The sequence below is a fragment of the Tamandua tetradactyla genome, chromosome 19 (genome assembly GCF_023851605.1).
Source record: "Tamandua tetradactyla isolate mTamTet1 chromosome 19, mTamTet1.pri, whole genome shotgun sequence".
In the NCBI taxonomy this organism is placed as follows: domain Eukaryota; kingdom Metazoa; phylum Chordata; class Mammalia; order Pilosa; family Myrmecophagidae; genus Tamandua; species Tamandua tetradactyla.
In genome coordinates, this window is record NC_135345.1 from 58645415 (window position 1) to 58673031 (window position 27617).

General features: G+C 34.9%; 1 long non-coding RNA gene across 1 annotated transcript in view; it reads left to right on the top strand.

The window, feature by feature from the left end:
• The window catches only part of LOC143663639 (uncharacterized), a 46709-nt gene that overhangs the window by 15345 nt on the left and 3747 nt on the right, over window positions 1-27617 (top strand). The window contains exons 2-3 of the long non-coding RNA XR_013166086.1: window positions 753-806; window positions 8235-8332. This is a non-coding gene — a long non-coding RNA (uncharacterized LOC143663639). The remainder of the gene's footprint in view (window positions 1-752; window positions 807-8234; window positions 8333-27617) is intronic.

A 27617-nucleotide genomic window follows, 5' to 3' on the forward strand; every position in this document is an offset into this window, starting at 1 on the left:
TTACTTAATTTAAATATACTAGCTCTGTCTTTTGTTATATGTACTTAGATATAAATTCTGTTTGGCTTCCTGTGCTAGAGAGTATGAGGCCAGGCCTCAAATTCCACTAGTTTACATGAAATCATATCCTTGTTAATCTCTTTGAAATATTTTCAGTCTCTGTCTATTACTGATTCAATTTTCAGAGCAATTACAAGTAAAGAAATACTTTTTTTTTCAATTATTTAAGGCCATTTCATGGAATTTTAGAAGGAAATAATTAATCCTGAATATAAGATCAATTTCACCTCACTTTTGGATGAGTAATCCAAGATCCTTAAAGTTAAATTAAGTTAAATAGTGGTAGAACAGAGACTTTTGTCAATAAATCACATACATTTATATTTTCCAAAAGTATATTCACATTTTAAAATGTCCCTATTTGAAATATATATATATATTTATACATACATACATATATATTATATATATATATAAAGGCGCATGTGAAATATATATATATATAAAAGCTTGTGAAATATATATATGGGCTCATGTATAAGCTGCCATGATCACTTATCTGTTTACAGTTGTATAACCAAATAAAGGGTTGTGATTCTTAGATAAATAAAAGTCTGTAGGTGAGTAGCATAGTGATGGTATGGTAACTGAAAATATTTCAGGCTCCTACCATCTTTCTGCTCATAATCCTAAGCATTTACTTTAATTTTCCTTCTTCCCTCATAGCCTTAACGACATTATCTAATTTCCAGATTTCCATCTGAACATGTCAGCTAAGAAGAAGAAGGAAGGAATAAGGAGAAAAGGTAGTACCTATATTCCAAAAACCAAACATTCCCAGAAGTCTCTAAGATTCTTCTGCTTGAGTCTCATTGGAACAATCTCATTTTATGAGAAAGCATGTCTTCTCTTACTGACTTAAGTTTGAAAATAATTTATTAAAGGATGTTATTCAGCTTTCGATTATCTCTGGGAAGATCGCAATGAGGGTCAAAGACATATGACCAGGAGTGACATTCAGACAAACCTTGGGGTCAGTCTAGTGTACATGCTGTTTCCACTACTGCTTCGCAACAGTAGCTCAAGATGTGGGAAGTTGACACTATCTACTGCACAGCTGCGCTCCTCAAGAAGCTATACCCCTAAACACCTGAAATAGAGCTTATTTTCTTGGAAACATTCTTTTGCAAAATTTCTGCTGGCTTAATGAAATGAATTCATTGAAACTTGGTTGATAAGGACTGAAGATGATCTGAAGCTATTTTGATATGTTAGGATTTTAATTGTTATTTTCATATCACAGTTTCTGTCTGTGCTTTTATGCAATGAAATTAGTGACATGGAAATTTTAGGTTCCATTGAAATACATTAATGAGGAGATATTTTAAAAGATGATTTTTTTGTGAAGTCCTTAAAAAGCAGAGATTTAATCTTGGTCATTTGGTATGTATGGAGAGAACACATAGTTTCTGGTTCTCAGAGTAAGAAAGTTCAGATTAATATTCAGATATTACAACTAATACTGTAATGTGACTTTGACCAAGTGTCTTTGACCCCCAGTGTCTTCAGTTGTAAAATGGGGAAAATTAAATCCTTCCTCAAAGCGTTGCTCTGAAAGTTAATAATAATTATGTACATGACAATACTGTCATAAAATATGAAGGGGTACATGCTCGTTGCATTCTACTTTTAAATGGTAAAAGATTGAAAGAAGTAAGTTACAAAATTAGTACGCAACTTCCTTTAAAGGACAGATCTGCCAGGCCCCTGCTGCCTCTGTTGAAACTATTAACATCTCTGGGTTTCAGGCCCTCTTGCTGTCACAAAGGGGATGTGGTAAAATAGATGTTTAAGAAGTGAAAAGGAAAATATGTTGGTATTCTAGGAGCTTCATATAAAAGGGGTTGGCAGTGGGAGGAGATCACAAAAAGCAGGAAAATGGCAACAAACATACTTGGTGAAATCATAAAAAACAAGGACATGGTTGGAAAAATTGGTGAAGTGAGTGATTGGAAAGGAGAAAACTTAGCAGAACCTTAAAGAGGAGAATCAGTGACCTTAATAAAGAGAACAACAAGAGAGCAGACCAACATCTCCACCCATTGCAGGCATGGGTGGTCCCTAACTGATTAAATGTACCCTATATGCAACCTCCATATGGTTGTGTTCAGTGGTAGGTAAACAGAGAAAACAGGTTATTTTTGCTCTCATATGTCTCCTTTTGGTGGTTTTTCACATCTTCTCCTTCGGTCAATGAACCTAAACCATAGTTTAGGTCATATTTGAAGGGACTGTGGTTTGTGTAGGGAGACAGTGCTTTGTCATACTACCATCTTGCCAAACATTTTAGCTTTATTTCATGCTAGCCCTCACCCACTACAATCTCAGAGACTCATATCATTGGACTCTCCTTTTCCTGCCTTGAATCTATCAGATCAAAGTTTGAGCTTTGGTGCACTAGCATTGTCTGGGGATTAATTAGAGCAAGGCCTTGTGTGGCATGTATTAAGAGGAAAGGAAAAGTTTCTCTTGATTTGAGAGCACTAGAGAGTCAGAATTTGTGTTTCCTGATGTTTTTACAGCTTTACACACAAAATTGAGGAACAGCGGTACTTTAACAAACAATAAAAAAATCCACTGGCTTGTAGGAAAATTCAGTTATTGATTGAAATCAGAAAACAGAGCTAGTAGACTTAGCTATAGAGTCAACTAAAAGTGCTTGAAATGCGTGCTATTAAGAATGCAGAGTTTCAAGGTCAATCTCTAAAAAAGTCCTTTTGTAGAATGAATACTTTTTAGGAGGGCAAGCAACATCTTGACATGAGGGCGATTTGGTATTTTCAGCATCTACATGAAAAGAAAGGTGGTAAAAGCGAAATGAAAAAAGGTGAGAGATAAAAAAACACAAAAAAAGAAAATAAAAAAATAAAAAAGGTGAGAGCTGTGAAAGCGTTTCAAAGTGTTCTTGTGACATTGTTTCATGAAAGAAAGCTCTGCTTATCATAATGGCAAAATGCTTTTAATGAGGGATCTCATACATGTTCAATATTCAGTAATCTATGAACCATTCAAATTACATTTTGTTATAAATAAGATGAATCTTCTCAGGCTTTGAATCATCTGAGCTGACTCAAGCATGATACAAATTACCCTTTAGATGCTGCAGTTGGTATCTAAGGCAGATTAGCAACTTCAGTACATTTTAAATCATATTTGTTCTAATTGTGCCTTTACACATATCCCATAAAAGCTATGGCTGTCTCCCGGTGCATGAATCTAGTGGTTAAATTAACTAGTCCTATAGAGTGAATGAACATGTAGGTTAACTGTACCACACCATGTCCCAGAAATAATTTGCATCATATTTGAGGTTAACTGACTTCGCCGGTGAATGAGATGTTCAAAAAAAATTTCTCAACTTTTGACATTTCTGAAAGCTATAAAACAGTTGAAGACTGGTGTGTCATTAACAGATGAGACTGGTTCAAGTTACCCCGACCTCCTACTCTACCCGGCTTAATTGGCATGTCAGTCTATAGATCCATCCTGTGATAAAAGGCCAAATGTCTACTGATTCTCTCAGCTGACCGGTGAGTTTCTAGGGGACCTGGATTTGCTTATAGACAGTGAGACTACTCAGTGAGCTTTGCTATTGAAGTTGACAAAGAAGCAGACTGAGTGTAAGGAAGAACTTTTCCACATATATTATTCTACTTGCCAAACATACCTATCAAAAGTGAAGTGAAGGAGACGTGGAACCACCAACTTATGTAATGCTTTTTTTCTTTTTAAGAACAGAGTGATTAAATGTAACACTCAATAAAATCCAAACTTTCTTGGAAAAGGAGAGAGAACTTATGAAACAGGGAAAAAGTTTGAAAAGAAAAGTATAGTTCTGGAGAAAAAATACAGCATCCTTGAAAATCAGGATGTTTTTTTGTTGCCATTGTTGTTTCTTTCTGTCTTTGGTCATGATACACAATATGTTGCACTTTCTCAGCCAACATACCCTGCCTGACATTACCTCCTGTTGTGTGATTTCTGCTGTGTTCACTGCTGTGCCTGCTATGACCTGGTAAACTATTTTGACCCATGATGTCTGGTGCAAGGTGTCTAGGTGATAGGGCTAGACTGGTGAAAAGAACCATCTACAGTTATCAGCAGTATGTTCCATACAAGTTTAGTTGTAGTCGGTTGCACATTTCAGGAAATGGACTGAAAGGTAATGAAAGGCAGGGATTGCCGGAAACCCGAGGAGATTATGAAAGGCATTCGAAATATCTCTGAATGCTGGGAAGTGTGACCAGTTATAGAAAAGGTAGTTGGAGTCAGGTGATTAAGGGTAAGGACAAACAACTGCCAGTGAAAGATGTGAGGATGGCATCACCAAGGGCACAACACTATACAGTTATCCCTTCCACATCTTTTTCTATCCATGACTTTTCCTAGTGTGGGTTTGATATATCATGAATTGGCATAAGAAATGGGAATTTGGGGGGAATTTTGAGGAAGCTGCAGAGAACACATGAAGGCCAGCAGAGATGTACCACCCGCTAATGATGAGTACCAGCAGGGAATTTCAAAGGTTATTTTTATAATGTCTTTTGTTATACATGCAGTATGTTGAGTATTATTCTCTTTAAATTTGTTTCATTTAAAAAAAGTATCATACAGTTTTTTACTTAACATTACCTACATATAGCCTATGACCAAATGCTTGACTTAATTTTTGTAATAAGGTACTACAAACACCCAAAGAAGAAAAAGATTTAAAAAAATCAGACTTCTTCTCTGGTATGAAGGAAGGGTCAAAAAATTTTATGCAGATTTTCCAAATCACAGGGATACCGCACCCCTAATCCGGGTGGTGTGGAAGGGATCACTGTAATGCCTGACTCGTAGTTCCCTAATTCAGTCATCCCCCCATTTTCAGGAACTCCTCTTCCTATGAAGTGAAGTGTGTGAGCTTAGTTGTGCTTACATGTTCCTTTCAAGAAATGGTTAAGATTGTTCATCCAACAGTGCACATATTTGGTGTCTTTTAGGTTTCTCTCCTACTCTTTCCTTTATATTCCTTACCTTCTGGTCAGCTGAGATATTAGTTGTTACCTGAACCTGTTTTCTGCATCTTTTCTCATGCTGTACTGTCAGCTAATATGCCCTTTCTTCCATTTTACTCCATCTGTCAGATTCAGACCTTGCCTGCAATGCTGCCTCCTTCCTGATACCTTTTCTTGTATTTCCATTTAATCTCTTTCTCCTGTGAATTCTCTAGCACTTTTTATCCCACTGATGGAATTCACATTTTACCTTGTATCATGATTATCTGAGTGTATCTTATCTCCTCTGCTCTAGAAAAAGTTCCTTTAGTGCCTTACCCTTAACATGAGATACTATTTTATTAATGTAGCTGTAATTTCCATCTTAATAATAGAAAATAATATACGAGAAGAAAAATGGGAGTCATTCAAGATTTTATTTTTGTTTAATCTTTATATACCACATTTTACAAAATAATGTATTGACATTTGGATACGAATGTTTGGCTAAGAACGATGAAATAAGAAATAATATAAGGGGATTGAGTATTAGTTAGGAAATTCTGGATGCCTAGCATAAAATATGACATCTAATAAGAATTCAATGACACTTTAGTTATTCTTTGTAATATTCTCAGATCATGTGTTAATCTGAGAAAGATAAACATTTTAAACATTTGTTCACAAGTCTCTCTGAGGAATATGCTGGGTAATATGTTAGGAATGCAATAACCTATTTCAAGCCTCAACAGTAGTCATGAAAGATAGAATTATAACCTCAATTTGCATCTGTGGAACCAAAACTCATAAAGAGTAAATTACTTACTCAAGGGCACACAGCCAGTAAGTATGCAACCGCTCTAGAGCCTGGCCTTAAAAATGCCAATGTGCAAAACTAACAAAATAATTTTCTAAAAGAAATAATGATCATGTAGCTACTAAGGGAGATGCATATTCTGTTTACTTTATCTGTTTAATTATTCATTTGAAAAATATTTTTCCCAATCGTGTGTTAGATACTATTCTAGATTCTGGTATACAACAGTAAACAAATATATTTGGTAACAGAACAGCTGCTGAAACTGTAGTCATCATATCTGCATTCCAGGCAGGGAAAGGGCAGGAAGATATCTGAGCTAACTATTCAGCTTTCCCTATGTAATGAGTTTTGCTGGAAGCGACACTCTAAATTTCTATGGCCACTTTCATTTTACAAGGCAGGCTGGGGTACGTAGTTTTCAAGTATGCATTTTAATATTGCAACAGATTTAGGGTTGTATTTGTGTAGAAGAAAGGTAGAATGGCTATTTGGTAGTAAACTGTCTCTGACACTCCTCCTTAAAATTATTACTCACACAGTAGCTAGAGTTATCTGTTATTATTGTTTGTCTCCAAACTAACTTAGCATAGTACCTCAAAAGAGTACCATGCCCACAGCTGAGGTGCCTATCCTTCCAACTCTATTTACTTCTCTTCTGTCTCCTCTATCAGTTTCTTGCAGTTTCAACATAACTATGTAAACAAGAGAAGGGTCATTCTGTGTTGCTCACAAATCTCCTTTTGGGTCAAATAAGTCACGTATATTTCAACATAATAGAGAGCTAATCAAGAGTCAGGATAGGCACACAAGACATGGTAATTATCGGAGAAAGGAAAATAAAAGAGGAGAAAGATAAAAATCATACACAAATGAAGAAGTCTATTTATGTTAAATTTACTTAATAACCAAAGGAGAGGAAATGTTACTTTTTAGTTTGTTCAGGTCATTAGGAAGAATTTTCAAAGAAGCAGGTAAATGAAGAATTACTCATTTCCTGAATCACTCATCATTTTAGGGAAAATTTTTGGCTTGGAAAAGGGCAAGAATAAAAAAGCTATCTTCAGAAGTGAATGTTATAATAGCAGGTAAGGGAAAGGAAATCTAAAGGTATCGTCTTTTGGATGTTTGAGTTAATGTCTCTCAGCAGCTGTTTCACTTCATTTTGAGAAAACAGCTGGAAGCTCACAGGTTTAAGGAAAAAACTAAGGAGTCAAAAATAGAACCAAATAGACTAGATGTGTTGATCATTAACAGCAGCTATGGTTTATATAGTGTGTTTATAAATGGATTTAATTAAGTTGGTGGAGCAATATTCTTCAGGCCTTGCTAATTAGCTAATAAAGCCCCCATCACTTCTAATTTTCTTGAACAGAGACAATTACCACAAAAATGAAACAGTTGCTGCTGAAGGAATATTCTGTATTTCTTAAAAATAACAACAATTGGACAATGGAAACAAATTTGTATAAGTTATTCATGGAATAACTGACTAACCTGGTTTAAATTTAGTCAAAGAATACTAGGAGCACTGATAGAAATGATTAATAGCTAATGATATTAGGAATTATAAATGTGTATACATATATATGAAGTACACTCATAACCATTTTCATACAAAAACTTTTATAATTGATTGCTTTATTATCTCTTTTCCAAAAGGTGACTTCAAGTGATTTCTTAACAGATATAAGAGAATGTAAATTAGAAATAATTGTGAAAAAAGAGTTAGAATCAAATAAACCAGAACCACATACGGTTATTAAAATATATTCCATATAGGATTTTATCCTTGACAGCTACTGGTGACAAATTTGTTTCTTCTAACCAATATAAAAGGGAAATCTGGTAAATTATATAACTCACTGTTTATAAATTTAAGGCCAATTGAATATCTTAGGAAAGGCTAAATTTAATTAAAACTAATAAAAAAACCAAACAGAGATTTCTTTTGATGGGTCTCATCAAGAGTATTTCTTATAACAAACTAAGCAACATACTCATCAATGTACTTTTATAATGTTTTGGATTCATGTCTCAATGTAGCCTTTGCTTTTTGTCCTATTTTTGTTGTTATTTTAATTTTTCAATCTAGTAACATGTATACAACTTAAAATTTCCCCTTTAAAACATGTTCAAATAAGTAATTCAGTGCTGTTAAGTACAGTGTTGTTTTACCATCACCACCATCACTTACCAAAAATTTTCCATCAACCTAAATAGAGACTCTGTAAATGTAAGCATTAACTCCCCATTCCCTGCTCCTTCCCTAGCCCCTGGTAACCTATATTCTAGCTTCTGACTCTATGAATTTGGTTGTGGCATCATATCAAATCATGATTTAATAATCTGGCATTAATCTAATGTCTATGTTTCAGCTCTCCACAGGTTTATCTTAATCTTGAGGTAGACTTTAGAGTATCCAAGGACTGAAAGAACTGTGCCTCTTGAAGACAGTCTTCTTCAGGAGAAACAGGTATTGTCTTTTAGCCAATGTCTCCAGAGATGGTTGACAATGGATAGAGGGTACTGAGGATCTATAAATTGCTTTTACTATTCACCAGTAATAAACAAATTAGTAGATTTTTATTTGAGTTAATAAGTATGTTCAAAGCCTTATGCTTTGCTTACTGAGCTTCTTCAGGATTCTTGTTAAATCTAGAAGTAAATAGCTTGAGGATTAACCTTTGGGGAAAAGCAGTGAGCAGAAGCACACCTTTAAACTGTGGAGGACAAGAGTCATCAGCTGAAATATAAGCCTTTTAGTTGTAAACTACAAATTCAGGTACAATTTACTAATTTTCTCATCATTAATGGATATTCACAGGTGTACAAAATGGAGCTACAATAAGTAAATCTTGAATTACACACTTGATCTGAGGCACTTGCCCTTGAGGTTATATATTCTTTTATAGTGCAAGGCACACAGCCAAAAGAGATATATTCAAAATTATTCTAGCTATTATTTGAGTTAATTGGATGTTGAAAAGTTATTAAAATTTTTTTATTATGATTTGTAAATCCTTTGTGATTTTGTGTTCTTGTATTTTTTTTCCCACAATAGACAAATGTCAGAGAAAGGAAAACAAGAATATGTGAAATGTCAGTGTGGCTTGCTTAATCCTGATTTATGTTGATCAAAAGAGCATAGGTCTCCAATTAGGATTATAATACATAAGAGCACAAACTTTATTGGAGGTATGGAAAATGTGGGTGAGTGAATTAATTTTTATTGCAATAGTAGAAAGGCAATGGGGTCATGAAAATGCTGTAGTGTCAGGCTTCAGAATGATTATAGAGGATCCACCCTGCTAGTCTGCTGTCCTTCTCACCTTCTCAATAAGTAATTCCTAAAATAACAGTTCTTCCAACAAGTCCATGGGCTCTTCTAACTTCTATGAGTAACCACTATATTAACCTTTTTTATCAGCTTCAGTATAACGCTCTAAAGCTTCAAAAACCCTTGCGCTAGTCCTTAACTCCATTATTCACTCTCCTACCCATGTGTGGACTACTTGAGTTGAAAACAGCTGCTTACCTGTTCCACGCCTGCACACTCCTAAAGAAATCCATACGAGTGTGCCAGAATTTTCTACTTTGTTGCCCTATTCAGTTTTCTTCAATACTCCAGAACAACTTATTTAGCAATTGCCACTCTCTATAAACCTCCAATTTCTTCATATAACTTTGGTGGTTATTATTACTTAATTGAGAAAAAAAAAGAAGAAATAAAACAAAAATTTACTTCACATTCTTGTCACCAGACTTAATTGTATGTACACTACCTATCTTTTCCTTTTGTTATTTTATTACACCTGGGGACTTCTCCATCCTTCAATCTAACCCCAAATTTTCTATTTTGGCTCTTGATCCCCATCCCATCCTCACTTTTGTTTTTTAATCAACATTTATATATGGTCAACTCCCTTTTAAAAAAGTTCAACAGATAATATCAACATGAGAAACCCTACAAACATCCCGCAGCTTTATTCCCTCCTTTCTTTACTTCCCTGTCTATTTCTTATAAGATCCAAACATCTGGATTAAACTGCCCATTTCAATGTGTCAACTTTCTCAACTCAGAGTCATCCTTCAACTCATTATGATTCAATGTCCACCTTCAACACGCCATGTACACAGCTGTCACTATAATCATTCAAGCCTTTTTTTGTGACCAGACACAATATCTGCTCTTCAGTTCTCATCTCTCTTGATCTCCCAATGATGTTCAACACTGTTGAGCATTATTTCTTTCCCAAAACTTTTCCTGTAAACACTAGGAGACTTTCATCTTTTAGTGGCTGCTTTTCAAGGTCTCCCTTATACTGCCTCTTCTATTCTGCACTCCTTAAGTGTTGCTGTTCCACGGATCTGCCCTAAGTCTTCCCTTTTCACTTTCATCTTCTTCCCCAGCATCAGTAAATATGCATGTTCTGATGATGGACAAATCTCTATTTCAAGATAGACCTGTTCCCCCATGCTTCAGATCTATAAAGCTAAAGTGTTGTCTTATTATTGCCAAAACAATACCTCCATTCAGGTGTATCACAGGAAACTTAAGCTTGGTATGGCCCGAGTTAACTCATCTTCTTTACTTCTAAGAATGCGCTCCATATTGTTTTCTACTGAAATGCAGGTAATCAGAAACCCGAATCATTCTTGATTCTTTCCATTCCTGCTCCTTCGTAGTCTAAACAAGTCACCAAGTCCTTTTACATTCTACCCTCTAAACGTATGCTCAATCCATCCCCTCCTCTCTAATCCAATTGCCAGCTACTCTTCTCATCACTATAATCTGATGGATTAATATTCTGTCTTTTTTATACTCCTTCTCACCCTTTATTTTTATTTCAAAACTAGTTAGCCTTTTAAAATTTCGATCTGACTATATCACTTCATGCTTCAAAATTCAAAATCTGACTACCTCACCCTGCATTTAAATTCTTAATGCCCAAACCTAACTGTCCCCAAGATAGATTCTTAACATGGTTGATGGGACACTTTATAATATGCTTCCACTTTCTTCATCATATCTTGTCCATTGCTTCTAATAATTTAGGCTCCACCTACACCTTAGTTGGGGTTCTCTAAGAAAACAGAACCAGCAGGAGTTTTTCTAATAGTAATTGGCTCATGTGACTGTAGGAATGGGCAAATCTGAATGCCATAGGGCAGGCTGCAAGCTGGGAACTTGCATCAAGATTTTTAATGAATTCCCAGGAGAAGCTGGCTGGTTGAAGTAGAGATAGAAATTCCATCAGTTCTCCCTTTAGGGTGTTAAAATGATTGGATGAGACTTCTCTCATTGCTTAAGGCAGTTTCCTTAATTCATTGTATATGTAATCAGCTATTGATGTAATTAGTTTACTGATGACTTAAACCCACAAAATATCCTCCCAGTAAGAATCAGGCCACTGCTTTCTTGACCAAACTAACCAAGTTGACACCTGAACTTAGCCATCAGGACTCATATTTAAATTTATTTCAATTCTTCAAATAACATCATTTTTTTCTGTCTGATACACTCTTTACCTTCTCTATGCCCGGTAAATGCCTGCTCATCTTTCATATTCAAAGATTAACTTCAGTGCGCCCTGGATCTGCAGAGCCACGCCCTGGCTGGCCCGGGGTTCCTTCCAGGAAAAAAAAAAAAAAAAAAAAAAGATTAGCTTCAACTATATGTTCACTTAATTTCTTCCACTTTTTATCCAGTGTATACATCAAATCTACTTTCATTCTTATGTTTGTATTCCCTTCTAGAATGTAGGTTCATGAAAGTAGGAGCAGTGTAAACTTGATAACCATTATATTTTTTAGTTCCTTATAGATGATTAACAGGTATTTATTAAAATACTTGTTTTCCAAGTCCCAAGGTTTGAACTAGGAAAGTTTGTATAGGTACCAAACAATTAAAATCAGGAACATTTGCTGATAAGCTACTCAATTGATCCTGTGAGTAAACCAAGTTGTTATTATGCAACAATTAACCTTGATTTATATTGATTAATTAGTTTTGATTAGAGTCATTGAAGATGTGGTAAATGGGATTCATAAACTTAGAATGAGTCAAGAAATTCTTTAGTACTCTGATAAAAATATTCATTTTTTAAAATAATTATCTGTGTTGGTTGCGATGATCTAGTTGAAGATAATTTTGGTATTTATATAATTGAAAATTCCTGGGAGACAGCTAAATTCAGGTATTGCTGAATCTAGAACCTGTCCACCTCTCAAAATCATGGTTTCTTTCCCATTGGATTCTTTCTCATTCATCCCACACAGTTTCAAATATAGGCCATAAGCAGCTTGAGAATTCTATTTTACCAGCTTGGTGATTCTAGTGTCTTTATAGTATCTTTCAAAACATTAATTTCCATATACTTTCTATAAAATTCTCAGGTTTTCATCTTGTTGCCTTAAATTAGGCTGTATTTATATTCATTAATCAATAATGGCCAGAGAAATGGTGCCGCAAACTGGCCTAAGCCAATTTAGTAATTCATAACTACTAGATTATTTTTGATAAATATCACTATGCACATTCTAATCATGAGAAGTGGATGGCTTTTGTGGATTTCTTCTAACAATGATGAATGCAAGTCTGGGACAAAAGCAAGCAGAGACAAAGCACTCATGTAAACTGCTGTGATCTCAGAGAAGTCAGCTCTGTCTGTTTTTTTCAAGGGGATGTGCTTCAAATGTGGTAATAGTCTGATGGCAAGGTTCAGCTAACCATACTGAACCTTTTTCTGGAGAAAGTGGATGGATGTAAAGCCATTTAGGAATATAGTCTAGAGTAGCTTTTCTAAGGGTCAAGATTGCTCTGCTTGCTTGATTTTGGTTTATCCAAAAATAGGAATGCCTCAAAAATACCCAAATCCATACATCTTGAAAACTATTGATTCACTAATGAAAATTCATTTCTAGTATCCACTACATAAATTAACCAATCAATAATTTAACTATAAAAATCCAATTCTGACATGTAATTATGTTAATTAACAAAACTTCCTGTATTGATGTAATCTGGTATTGATTACAGATGAAGATAGCCAAAATGCTGTCAGCAACTTTGGAAGTGTGGTCTTTTTGAATAAAATCTAGCTAAATACCCTTGAAATCTAAATTCCAAATTAGGACAGTTGATCCTCCCTTGGGGGTAGATTGAACCTAACATACTCACACATTTATATTTCACTGTCTATGCTAATATATTTTAACATAAAGTACAGACCAGGTAATGGTTCATTCTTAAATAGTTCAGGATGCTTTCCTAAAAATAGGCATGTCTTCTTTCATAGCTAAAATAACATAATCGCAAATTATGGATCACAATTTCTTGCTATGATTTAATGTGCCATCCATATTCAAATTTACCCATTTGCCCTCAGTATATTTTTTGCTGTTTGTCTGAATTAAGATCCATTTACACATATTTTGTTTTGGCCCTTTAGTTTTCTATTCTTTAACAGTATCTCTTTGTGCGAAAAACATGTATGATCTGAAGACTGTTTCAGTTGTCCTGGAGAATGCCCTTGTAGTTTGATTAATTTTTTCCTATATTTCCTATAATTCCTCTAAACTAGAATTTAAATCTAAGGACTGAATTAATTAAATACATTTAACAAAAAGAGCATATGTGACACTGTGTATTTTATGAAGACTTTTCTTTTTAGTAACATTATGCATTCATGAATTTTTATAGATTCAATTCATTCAACTCTGCATTTCCTTTTGGTGCCCAATTGTCATAAGCTTGCCCCCGTTGGCACTCTTTCGATTTAGCTCTTTTGCTCCTATGTCCTCAAGACAAGACCCATTTAATCTTTGAAAATGCCCTTAATTTCTGGCCCAGAAATAAATTCTAGTTTCAATTTGAATCTTCTCTGCTCTAAACATAAAATAGCCATTTCTCTGACAAGTGCTGGTTCTTTGAAAATGGTGTTAGAGACAAAAGGGCACTAGAGTTTGCATATCAGGTATGCTACTGGAGTGGCATTTGCTCCTAAGCTATTTTGGTAAACAGAGATAGAAAAGAATAAATGTATTTCTAAAAATAATTACATTAGTGTGTTCCTTCTTAACATCTTTGATTAACTGAACTATTTTCTCTCATACTGAAAATGTTGAATCCTAAAAATATTATAAACTCTTTACTTTGTTAATAATATTAAATATGCTTTAAATATCACTACTAACAATAAAACTGTAGAATTTTATTTAAAAATTGTTGCAGTTATTTTTGTGCTTAAAAAGCATCACACTGTGGAATTCTCATCTGCCATGTGAAAGGCCTGGGTTTGATTCCCAGTCCATGCACATCCCCCCAAAAATAATTTGGATAGCTTCCAAGTTGACTAGAGGGTGTACTGTGAATGTTAGGCTTCTCTGTCAACTTGGCCAGGTAATGGTGCCCAGTTGTGCAGCCAAATAAAAATTGGCCTGGCCTATACTGTGAGGATCTTTTGTGGACTTAAATCATCATTCAGTTGATTGCATCTATGGTTGATGACATCTATGATTAACTAAGAGGGGCATCTTTTGCAATGACAGACATTTAATCCAATGTTTGAAGGCTTTTAAGGGGTAGGTTATCATTTCAACAGCCAGAAGAGAGAACATTCATCTCTCCATTAGGTAGCCCAGTATCTCCTGGATAATTCATTGAAAAATTTCATCAGAGTTGCCAGTTTGCAGCCTGCCCTACAGCATTTGGACTTGTGCATTCCTGCAATTGTGTTAGACAATTCTATAAAATCTCATAATATTTACAGATATCTCCTGTTGGTTCTGTTTCCCTAGAGAACACTAATTTTCATTAGTTTTTTTCCCCCACATAGTTTCGTGCAGAAATATCCAGATTTCTGCATGGCCATCACAGCAGAACTGTTTATTAATTGTCAATGTCTGAGTATTAAGCTCATAATTCTGAAATAAGATTGATTTTTTTTGTAAAACCCAGTGAAATGTCAAACAAAATGACAAATATTATGCCTCACTCATATGAACTAACGACAATATAAAAACTCAGTAAACTGAAGTCAAGAGCCTGGATTATCAGGTTGGAACCTATTGTAAACAGTCCTAGTTGTAAGCTCTTATAGCAGTCATATATATTCATGAGTTATAACTGTATATTTCTAAATTCTGAGATACTAAGCTGTTGTTTATAACCTGGTCATTCCCAGAAACTTCGGGTATTTATGTGACACCTGAGACTTAGAATTAGAGCTCTGAACCTGTGAAAGTCAGCAGTACCCCATACAGGAACGTTTAAACAGTTGAAAAGGGGGCCTGACTTTGAGTAGAGCTTTGAGTAGAGATATGAATGAAGCTGACTTGGATAGGACTAAGGTAAATCAGAATACAGGGCAAAGGATGATATTGTCCATATTTTTAAACATCAACTTTTGTGTGAGGCCGAAGGGAGAGATGTTTATTTGGTGCAAAATTTGTATTTTAGGGGCAGTGCATTTCATAATTTAACTTGTATGGTCAGTTTAGTTGATTACTGTAAACACATGGAATCTTGGATAAAGCATGAGAATTTGTTGGTTTGTCCAAGTTAGTATGATGTCCCAATATATCCCAGAGTAAATTGGGCAGTGATTAAAGAAGAATTTGCAAGGTCCCCTTGGGATACTAAGGAGAAAGGAAGAAATATTCAGCTTTCCCATTTGGAGAATTTGTGATATTTTTGTAGACATTGGAGACAACCAAATCAATAGGCCAAGCCTTCAAACTTGGGGTTCACCCTATGGAACTTATTCCTGCAAAGGATAGGATAAGCCTATCTAAAATGATACCCAAGAATCACCCCAAAAGAACCTCTTTTGTTGCTCAGATGTGGCCTCTCCGTCTAAACTGATGTGGTAAGGGAAATCACTACCCTTCTCCACTATGTGGGACATGATTCCCGGGGATGTAAATCTCCTTGGCAATGTGGGACATAAATTCCAGGATGAGCCAGGACCCAGGATCAAGAGATTGAGAAAGCCTTCTTGACAAAAAGGAGAAAGAAAGAAATGAGACAAAATAAAGTTTCAGTGGCTAAGAGATTTCAAACAGAGCTGAGAGGTTATCCTAGAGTTTATTCTTATGCAGTATAAAAATATTCCTTTTTAGTTTATGGTGTATTGGGGGGGCTAGAGGGAAGTACTTGAAACTGTTGAGCTGTCTTCTAGTAGCCTTGATTCTTGAAGACAATTGTGTAAAGATAAAACATTTACAATGTGACTGTGTGATTGTGAAAAACTTGTGTCTAGGGTACGGACAGCTGAGTAAAAAATATGGATATAAAATAAACAAATATGGGGGCAAAGGTTAAAATAAATTGGGTAGATGGAATACTAGTGGTCAATGAGAGGGAGAGGTAAGTGATATGGTATGAATGAGTTTTTCTTTCTTTTTCTGGAGTGTTCATTTCTGAAAAAATGATCATGATGATGAATACACAATTATGTGATGTTATTATGAGCCACTGATTGCACACCATACATGAATTGCTTGTATGTTAAGATTTATCAGTTAAGACATTTTTTAAAAAACACTGAGACTTCAATAGAATTTAGGAAATTTTATTGCTATAGAAGGGGAGTTAGATTAAGCTAGGTCACACAGGAGGAAGATTAGAAGAGTTTAAGGAGTATAAGAAGTTTGGCTTCTTTAATTTCTGGGACTTCAGAAGTACTAATTTATGCATGTACAAGCACTTATTTATCTTTAAGCAATCTGAATAGAGTTCTTGTAAGAATTTTTATTTGTTAATTTGGTATGACCATCCAGAGGTAGGAAATAATGCTTCAAACAGACAGACACAATTAGAAGGTCTGTAGCTTCAAATAAAAGTTTTTAGCCAAGAAGTCAGAAACAAAACAACAAGAACATCAAACTTACTAGTTTAAATCATAAATGTGTCTTTTCTGTGAATTCTTATTCTGAGACCAGGACAGAAAAGATTGAACACATGGGATTTAATTCTATTTCTCTTCTCTGTTACAATATAAAACTAATTGAAACTTAGCCTTCAAATTAAGGCATCCATCTTCTGGCCATTTTTTCCAGGATTCTAGTTGATACTGGGGTCAGGCCATGCCACAAAAGAAAATCATTGTGCTAGTTTGAAATTATGTACCCCAAATAAGCCAAGTATTTTTCCTACTCTAACCTATTGTTTGTGGCGGAAACCTTGATTAGATTGTTTCCATGGAGATGTGACATATCCAGTTGTGGGTGTAAACTTTCAATTAAATTATTTGCCTGAAGATGTGACAAACTCAAATGTGGGTGTGAACTTTTAATTAGGTGGAGATGAGCCCCCACCCATTTAAGGTAGGTCCTGATGAGTTACTGAAGTCCTTTAAAAATGGAGACATTTTGGAAAAGCACAGCTACTTCACAGCCAACATAATTGCAGATATTTGGAGATGCTGGGAGCACAAACAGATGTCTGGAGATCAAGGCAGAAATAGCCCAAGTACTAAGGAAGGTCTCACAGAAATAGCCAGAATCTGAAAAGTAGAAACCACCAGTCCTGGGAGATGCTAAGCTAAGAGACCAAACCCAGAGTTTTGCCCCAGAGTAGCTAAGCTAAGTGTGGACCCACAAATGCTTAAAGAGGAAGCCACTGAAATCAGAAACTGGAAGCAACAGAACCTGGAGCAAGGACCAGCAGATACCAGCTACATGCCTTCCCATTTGACAGCCATTTGACTTTCATTTGGAGTTAAGGTATCTTTCTTTGGATGCCTTATTTGGGACATTTTTGTGCCCTTATAACTATAAACTTGTAACTGAATAAATCCCATTTATAAAAGCCAGAACTATAAACTTGTAATTGAATAAATCCCATTTGTAAAAGCCAGTCTATTTCTGATACATTGCATTCTGGCAGCATTAGCAACCAAAACAGATTTTGGTACCAAAGAAAAAATGTGCATAACTTGATAGAGAAGGTCTATAATGCTTTGAAGAAACTGTTAGCAAAAATATGGACTCTAAAGATACTTCCAATAAGGACTTAGACATCAAAGTGTAAGGAAGAAGGTCCTTGCTTTAGAGAGGAAGAGTATTTAGTAAAATTGAATATTGCTGTTGGATGGAAGGCAGAATTTGAAAGTGATGACCTGGTATACTTAGCTGAATAGATTTGAAAACTAAATTTGGAAAATTCAGCCTGTTTTCTCCTGGCAGCTTATAGTAAAATATGACAGGAAAGGGATAAGCTGAGAACTGAACTCTTGGGTAGAAAGAAACCAGAAATTCATGGTCTGGAAAATTCTGGACTTCCAGAAAGGGAGACAACAGCAGCTAGTGCCTCAAGTAAGGATGTAACCTGTTCTAATTTGCTAGCTGCCAGAATGCAATATACCAGAAGCAGAATGGCTTTTAAAAAGGGGAATTTAATAAGCTGCAAGTTAACAGTTTTTAGGCCATGGAAATGTCCCAGTTAAAGAAGTCTATAGAAATGTCCAATCTAAGGTGTCCAGGAAAAAATATGTTGATTTAAGAAGGCCCATGAAGTTCAGTGTTTCTCTCTCAAGTGGAAAGGCACATGGCAAACATAGTCAGTGTTTCTCTCTCATCCAAAAAAGGCACATGGTGAACACAGTGTCATCTGCTAACTTTCTGTCCAGTTCACTGGGAGGTGTTTTCCTTTTCATTTCCAAAAGTCACTGGCTGGTGGACTCTGCTTCGTGGTTCTGCACATTCTGCCATTCTTCTCTGCTCTTTCCAAATCTTGTGGCTGTCTCTCTTGTTGTTCTCTTGCTTTTACCAAAGTGCTTCTTCTTTTGAAGGATAATAGTAAAACAAATCAAGACCCACAAGTTTAATACCCACACTTGATTGAGTCATATCTCCACAGAGATAAGCTAATTAAAGTTTCAAACATATAGTACTGAATAAGTATTAGAAGAAACCATTGCTCCCACAAGGTTGATTGGATTAAAACATGGCTTTTCTAGGGTACATAAACCTTTTCAAAATGGCATATAACCAAACATGGAATCAGTTAACCAGTTCGATATAAAAGAGGACAGGTCACATGCTTTACAGAGGAGTTCCTATTGCCATAGGGGAGATCAAGAGGAAAACAGAAGTCACAGGACCCAAACATTTCTGAAAACTTTCAGGGCATACTCCATGTTGATTCAAATTTTGAGAGTCATTATCATTGGGGATTTATTTCAAAAGGACTACAGTCAGATGTGTCATTAAATTTTCCATGGTTACAATTATCCAGTGCTAACAGAATATTTCCCAAGGTCTGATCTGCCTAACAGGACTCAAACCTGACTTCTAACACTTGTAAGCTTATCCTGAACCAGAACTAGAAACTGTGGGTACTTTTTATGGCTCATTCTCATAAATCTTGGAGCTTGTTCTCAATAAAAGGTTGTAGGGTGGGACTTGAACTGACAATCCTAGTAGATAATGTGCCTGAAACAGGGATTGGAACCCCTGAAAGCAGTCTTATTCTAGCTTTGGACTCAAATTTACATTTCTACCAGACAAGCTTTGGCAAAAGAAGAGGCACTCATTCAAACTTACTCACCCAGAAAACATTTGTTCCCAGAATGGTTTCTTCCCTCAAAATTAGAGTGTGTCAAATATTCTGTGATGCTGGTGGAAATAAGAGAATGTCTCAATCAATGTCTCAACAGAGCCTCTAAAACAATAGATCTATGTGTGCAATTAGGGTCAGTGACTGGCAAATTCCATTCTGCTGGGGCCAGCAACTGTTGAATTCCATCTGCTGGGGCCACAGAACTTCAGACATGTGTACTGAGACCAAATGGTCCCTCTGTGGTCATCAAATTGTTACTGAACAAGGGTTTGCTGCCCAGCATGCATACAGGCCAATACATGATATTGGGATTTTGAGAAAAGAAAGAGCTTTAATACAAGGTCACCAAGCCATGCAGACAGGGGTCCAGGCTCAAAACTGTGTCTGTGATTTAATAAAGGAGATTAAGGGAGATTTTATGGGAATGGAGATGAGGGGACCTCTCATATTTGATTTGCTTTCAGTGTCTCCCTGTCCTCATAATCTTGGTTCTGAGAGGTGATCTCTGTTCTAGGTGTTTCCAAAGTCATTTAAAGGACAGAGACATTGTTCTCTGCACATGCTCAGGTTATATGTCCTGCAGTCCAACAAGCTCAGAAGAAAAGGTTACAGCTCCAGATGATATTTCTACGAACAGGTTTTCCTGCCCATGGTTTCAGCATTTTTTTCGACTTTCCTTTCTTCCTGCTCTTAGCCTTGGGACGAACTTATTTCTTTCATGGTTTATTATCTGTTCATATTAGGCAACATTTATATTTCTTGAGTTTAGACCATATGAGAAAATGGAATTATTGGTTTCAAAATAGTAGATTTTGAGAAATGTACAAAGTTTTTAGCTACTTACAAACATTTATACAATTCATTATTTTGCCAGAATTTCCTCACATAAACTATTGAAACATATTGCATTGTTTTAAACATTTGAATATTTTATACCAACTTATATAAATAACTTTTAAATATTAAAATAAGTTTGATGTCTTTTGAAGCTATTCTTGAAACTCCGAGATCTCTGAACACCATTGCATTTTTGTTTTCTCTATAAATGTGTAATATGTTGCATGAATTAAGTATTAGAAATTTTTAGGATGAAGAAATTCTCTCTCTGTACAAAAGAGATTAGACTAAGTATTAAAACACAATTGTCAACAATTGTATGTATTTATATTTTGATATGTAACCATGGATATTCTTTATTTTAATAAATACAGTCACTCCACTCCCTTGCCTTTTGTAATCTTGACTTAACTTGAGGAAGGAGTACTTATTTTGACAAATTTCCAAATTCTGTAAATGTCCAGCCTTTAATAAACAAATAAAGTATTTCTGTGTTTATAGAAGAAAAAATATTTTTGAGAGATTTAAGTTTCTGTTTTTAAACTATGATTTTCAATGAGTTAAATTAAAAATTTTAAACTCTAGCTATTTCTTAAATTATTGAGTTTATTCTCTAAGTTATTTATAAACCTGAAAAATTTTCCAATTTTTTTAAAGGACTTCAACTCAATGACTCACCCCATTTGTAAATTCAGCCAATTTTATACTTTCAGTGATTTCAAAATGCCCTACAAATTCAACATATTTGATTTTCTTCCCAGGTACCTCATTTGTCTGATTTAACAGACATTCTTGGGGACTGAGTACTGATTTGGTTTTGGAATCAAGGCCAACCACAATCCCTCAGTATTCCTATGGTCCACACAGCCAGTCCAGGCATCCTCTTCTTTGGGTCTGAATTTCTGATATAAACAGACACTCCCACCCTCAACCTTATTATCAAAATGCAGTACCTGTGTTTGGGAAATGCTTTCCCCAAGCTGAGTATTTTAAAATTAAAATTTGAAATTATCTTTGATCATGATTATTATCATGTAAAAATTAAAATATTTTTGCAATCTAAGGGCACCATGTATTCTAAAGGTACTGTCATGGTTGGGGACAGGTGTCAACTTGGCCAAGTTGTGGTACCTGTTCATCTGATTGGGCAAGCGCTGGCCTGTCTGTTGCAATGAGGACATTTCATAGGATTAGGTCATGATCATGTCAGCTACATCCACAGCTGATTCCATTTGTAATCAGCCAAAGGGGAGTGTCTTCTGCAATTAGTGATGCTAAATGCAATCATGGGAAGCCTTTTTAAGGAGGACTCAGAGGAGACAGGTGCCATTCCTGCTCTGGCTGGTGAGTCTCTCCTGTGGAGTTCATCCAGGCCATCCATCCGAGTCATCGGCTTCGCAGCCTGCCCTGTGGATTTTGAACTCTGCGTTCCTACGGTCACGTGAGACACTTTCATAAATTTTATATTTGCAAGTGTTCCCTGTTGATTCTGTTTCTCTAGAGAACCCTATCTAATACAGGTACTATGATAAAATGAAACATTTTTGAGGACAAAGAAACAAGAAGATAAAGGGGCCAAGCAAAATAACTGTCCAAAGTGGAGTGATCCTTGAATCATTTGCTTCTACCAGCGGAGCTGATGAGTTGCAAATACTTGGGGACATTTTCTCCCTTGTAATTCATATCATGCTTAATACAAGATTCTGATTTGGGAAATTTTTTCTCAAGGAAAAACACATAAGTTATGGGAACTTCATTCAGGCCAAATACATGGGTACATAAATCTTTTTAAAAAAATAGTACTAAATAGGAGAAATTTGTGATAACTGCAATTGTATACTTTTCTGAATTGTCAAAGATTGATACCCTAAAAATAAAGCAAGTGTGATATGTAGTTTATAATTTTATTGTAGCTAAGAAATAGATAACTTGATGAATAAGGACGTGAAAACAAATAAATATGTAAGCTTTCAAGACAATATGAATGAGAGATATAATTTTGCCCTTCCATTTCCAGCAATAGACATTTAAATAAAGTATTGCTGAAGCAGTCACAGTTGATAAAACTGATGCATTAAATAACAGGAACAAGGAAGATAAAACTGAAGTTGAAACGATGATTACTGTTTTTGAAGGCATTTTTATACAAGCTAAAACAATAAAGTAAATGAAAATATCTCCTGAAGATCAAGAAAGAGAAATCCATCTATGTATCAATGTACTAGCAGAAATGATAATATTGCCCCTTCACAGTAAAAATTCTTCAGAAAGGTATTTTTTAATTGAGAATCTATGCCTATTTTTAATGACCAAAATATTCAAAATCATTTTCAGAGCAAAGCAGGAATTAATATTTAATGAATATAAATAGATGTGTAATATATATACATAGATATATTTACTTGTATATATATATTCTCAAACAAACTGAAGGATAGAAATTCTAATTTTTGTTACTTCACTAAGAAATACTTTTTAAATGTTTGATAACAGTAAATTCAATTATTTTGAAAAAATAATTTGTTTTGTTTTCTAAATTTCTAAAACTTTTTGTTGCTGTTTTATTTCACAATTTTTCATTTTAAAAATACATCATTTGAGATAGGCACCATATAAATGTATTTTTCCCTTTGCTTCCAAAATATTTCTTATGAAAACTATCACAATAAATGCACATTTTGGAATTTGGGGGGAAAGGTAGAATTCTTTTTATTCTTGAATTAACCACTAACATTCCAAGACCAAAATTACTTTTCTAATTCCAGATATGCTCAGTTTAATCATCATACCATAATTTATACAATGAAATACTATAATTCAAATTCTTCCTGTCTGCCACAGTCCACTCTACCAGTCTTATTTCTTGCCTTCTCCACTTTTTTTGTTTTCTTTATTACAGTCATAAAGTACTTTGTAAATTCTGTGAACAAATCACCATTTTACACAAATGCACATTTATTCATATTATTCAAGAGCCTAGAATCTGCTTCTCTGCTTTCCTGCTCTTTGCCTCCTTCTCACTCACTTTCACACGGTCTCCTAATTCATCTTTCTAATAAGGTGTGTTCCATTGATCAGCAACATTATCATCACCTGGGAGCTTAGAAATGTAAATGTAGGCCCCTCCTCTAATCTAATTAAAAAACTCTGACACTGCTTCCAACCATCCATTTTTTTAATAAGCCCTTCGGTTGATTCTGCTGAGAACTAAAGTTTAATAACCAGTGTATAAGATAACCCAGGAAACCGAGTTATCAATTACATGAACAAGCCTCAAGAAGAACTAGGGAAACTCCACAACCAAGCCTCAAGGAGAACTGGTCTAGTGAATGACAGTAAATCTGTTGTATAAGTGGCTCTCAAACTTGGCTGCACTTTGGAATCAACTAGGGAGCTTTAAAAGCACTGAAGCCTGGGTCACATCCCCAGAGCATTTGGCCTGGCATACTGCCTGGTCTTTGGGATTTTTAAAGCTCCCTGGGTGACTCTAATGTACTTTGCTCCTTCTATACATGTTTCTGTCATTACTGTGTATTAGCTGTTCTCTGCTATTAGTTTTCCTTCTACTGCCTATCATTTTTCTGTTATCTCAGCTTCTATAACCCTCTCTTAAGGCTTTGCATTTAAAGCTCCAAAAGTGGATGCTTTGCCACAATTCAATATCAAATGTCCATTTTAGACAATGCATCACTTGAATCTCCTCAAAGTTTGCTGTTGTCCCTCAGATTTTGCTGATCAATGTTTGTCTTTGAAGCACTACTTCTGGCTCATCTAAATGAGTAGAAGGTGGTAGGAGTATCACATGACACAGTTAAAACAATTAGGTAGAAAAGTAGCTTGTGGCCTTTATTCTTAGATGTAATATAGATGTGTCCAATATTTGAATTAGTCTTATGATTTCTTTTCTACTAAAAATACCCATAACAAATGATAATTCCCCCTGGGAACCTTTTTGTAATTTTCCTGGTCAAACTCACTTTCATCTTCCTTTTGATGTTTTGAATAAAGTATACTGCCTTGCAATTATTTCTCTGTATAGTTTATCTCCAAGTCCAATTGTCCAAGTTAGGGCTGTGTTTCCTTCATGTTTTATCTGTTCTGTACAATTCCCCTCAACATCCACATACTCCCATCACTCACACGCTGCCATGAATGCTCAGCAAAATGTTTTTTCATGACTAGATGTCAGTTTGGCACAGTAATAAACTTTTTGCCATGACTACAGGCTGTTAGGGAAAAATAAGTGTGACAAAAGCTTTATTGTTAAAACTTGCATTAATATACATTTAGAAAACTGTTAGAGGTAGGCAGAAGATATCAACTACATAACTATCATGTAGTATCTTCAATATGCAAGTTACTTCACCTGGGAGATTCCTAAAAAGGCAAATTCTCAGGCCCTAGCTTATGACTGCTACATCTGAATCTGCATTTAACAAGATCCCCAGGTGAGTCATATTTAATTTAAAGTGAGAGAAGCATGGATTTAAAACTTGTAATTCTCAAACCTGTCATTTGGGTTAGAGCTACCCATTGGTTCCCATGTGTCTTCAGTTGTACGTGACTACACACACACACACACACACACTATTCCAATAAGTACTATTCTGGGATTATGTTGGACTTGGAGCATCATCAGAACTTTTCTTTTTCTCAACTAGGGTCAAATCAATAAAAATAAAAAAAATACCAAGCTTTAACAAACACAGTAGATTAGATGTCTTTCAAACATCTTCATTTAATAATATTTCTCTTAGATTTTCTCATCTTCATTTCATATTTGTCACTTCTATAAAGCTAAAGTTGCACAGAAAACACATCTTTGAGAACTTCATTTCAGTTTAAGAGGCTTTGGATCATTACGCCTGTAGAGAAATGACTGTTACTAAGGCACTCTGGCCTCTTGGTGACTTTGCATGTCTCCACATAGGCTGTATAGGCAAATCTCAACCTTAGAGAGACCCAGGCCGTTGTGGAAGGACCTGTGATCTTCCCAGAAACTTGATAAGATAAACATCCTTTAAGATGCTATTGTGTAGAAAGTTGCCATGAGTCAGTGTAGAATTGGCTCCTCCACAAAAGGGCAGTACAACACATGTGATGTCTCTTACCTGGCCCCTACAAGTCTTGTCATCCTGTAGAATGTGATGAGCTGATCCCATGTTTATCTTGCTGACACAGCATAAGTGATAAACTGTCACAATCAATGGTAGCCCATTATGTCCTTATTATCCTAATCTATGTCAGACTATCAAATACAAGCTAGCAGCTGCTGCTTCTTCTGGAATGCTCAATCATTTAATGATAACACTTTACTTAAAATTTCACATATTCTCTAGGTGAGTTTTTACATTTTTTTTCTGCTACTATTATCTCTTTATAATAGGAAATGGGCAGCACTGCTAGGGAATTTTATACCAAATCATAAAAATTCCCGATGATTCCATATTGAGCAATTCAAGATTCTCTTGACTTTTCACTTTAGATCAAATTAAAATTTTAAAGACAACAATCAGAGAATGGTTCTACATTAATTCTATAAAGGTTTTTAACCATAAAAAGGAAATTTGTTTTAAATCTTCCCTTCTCATTTTGCTTTTCTCTGTCCTTGTCCTCCAGTTTGTGCTTACTCTTATTCAAAATCAGTTATCCAAAATTAAGATAACCAAGAATAACATGGCTTCTGTGCATACTGACCTCAAAGTAATATGTAATTTGATAAGGGGCAAAGTATAAATTATGTATAATTTGATAAGGGATGAAGTCTAAATTATATATAATTTGATAAGGGACAAAGAAATGTTCTTTTGGAAAGATGTTATGTGAGCTATTAAAATAAAAATTTTAAAAGTATCTTTAACATAGTTATTTTCATTTTACACATTAGTTTCCTCTCCTTTTCCACCTGTCAAGATGCATTTATATGGTTATAATTAGTGTATGTACCATTTGAATTCTACTTTTAATTTCTGACATTTCTACATCATCCTCTTAATAATGACTACATATTTAGTTGCTTTTTGGTTGTTAACATAACACTGATTAATGTCTTTTTGTTTGCTTATCAGCATATTTTTCTTCTGTGACATTTCATCCTTGGGGCTAATCCCAACAAATGTATACTGTTATATGTTAGGTCTGATTAACAGCTTGGGTTCTATCACTTACACTAAGGCATCCATGAAAAACCCCAGGACTCTAGAAACCTCAATTTTCTCATCTATAATATGGACATAATAAAAGCACATACTTCATTGGTCTTACATGGGGTTTATGCATACACAAATCTTCTGACAGTAAATGTTGAATAATTGTTAGGCATGGCTATTATTCTTTTTATTCAAAGGGCAAATGCATTTATTAACAATTTACTAATTTAGAAATTCCACCAAGTATTTACTGTTTCACATGAACTACACTAGCACTAGGAATTATCCTTTTAAAACCTGTCCATGCATACAAAAGAATTTTGCTAGTCTAGCCCTTGTAAAATGATACCTTATGCTGTTTAATTTGATTTCCCTTAGCAACTAAGAATTGACTTTTTTCTATAAGCATATTTAAAATCATATTTCTTTTTGTATAAGTTGTCATCTCATTTGATGTTTTTATTCATTGACATTTGGATATTTTTCTTATGATTTAAAAATACTTTATGATATCTGATCACCCAGGTTCTTTTTAGTTTAATTTTATTATATTCACATTGCTCAAACATTTATTGTTTGTATTTTTTGAGTTAGACATGCTCTCTCTTCTAGCATTTGCTTATCCCCTACCCTTCTATGTTCCTATTTGATTTTTAAAAGCTAGTCTTAGTTACTGTCTTCTGACATTTTGCATTTGTGAATGAGGTAAACAAGTAACATAATCCTTGCGGGTTTTTACATACTTGAAGGTCTGAAATGTTGAGATGAGATTATATTCACTCAGTAGAAAATAAAAAGGGGTCACTAAGGATCAACTTTGAAAGGACACCTTTAATTTTAATATTTTTCCTGTTCATTTTTTTGTTCTAACATCTCAAGATACCCAAAGAAGGAAAGGAAAGTTCTAACAGTCATGCTTTTCTTGTCAAAAGAATTTATTAACATAAACTGGGCCATTTCTGGTCTGAGAAATTCAAGTATCAAATGGTTTGTATGTGTAAATGACTTTTGGGATATAGTCAAATGAAGAAATCTATGTTTTGTTTATGTCTCCAATAGTATTATCAAGCTTTACTGGTTAACTTTCTTTTTTATACCAACACTTCTATGTCAAGGTATATTATTCTGCATTGCATGTTTTTTCTTATACATTTCCTTAACATGACTGTGAGCTCCTTAATATGGTTCTTGATATGGTCCTTGATGTA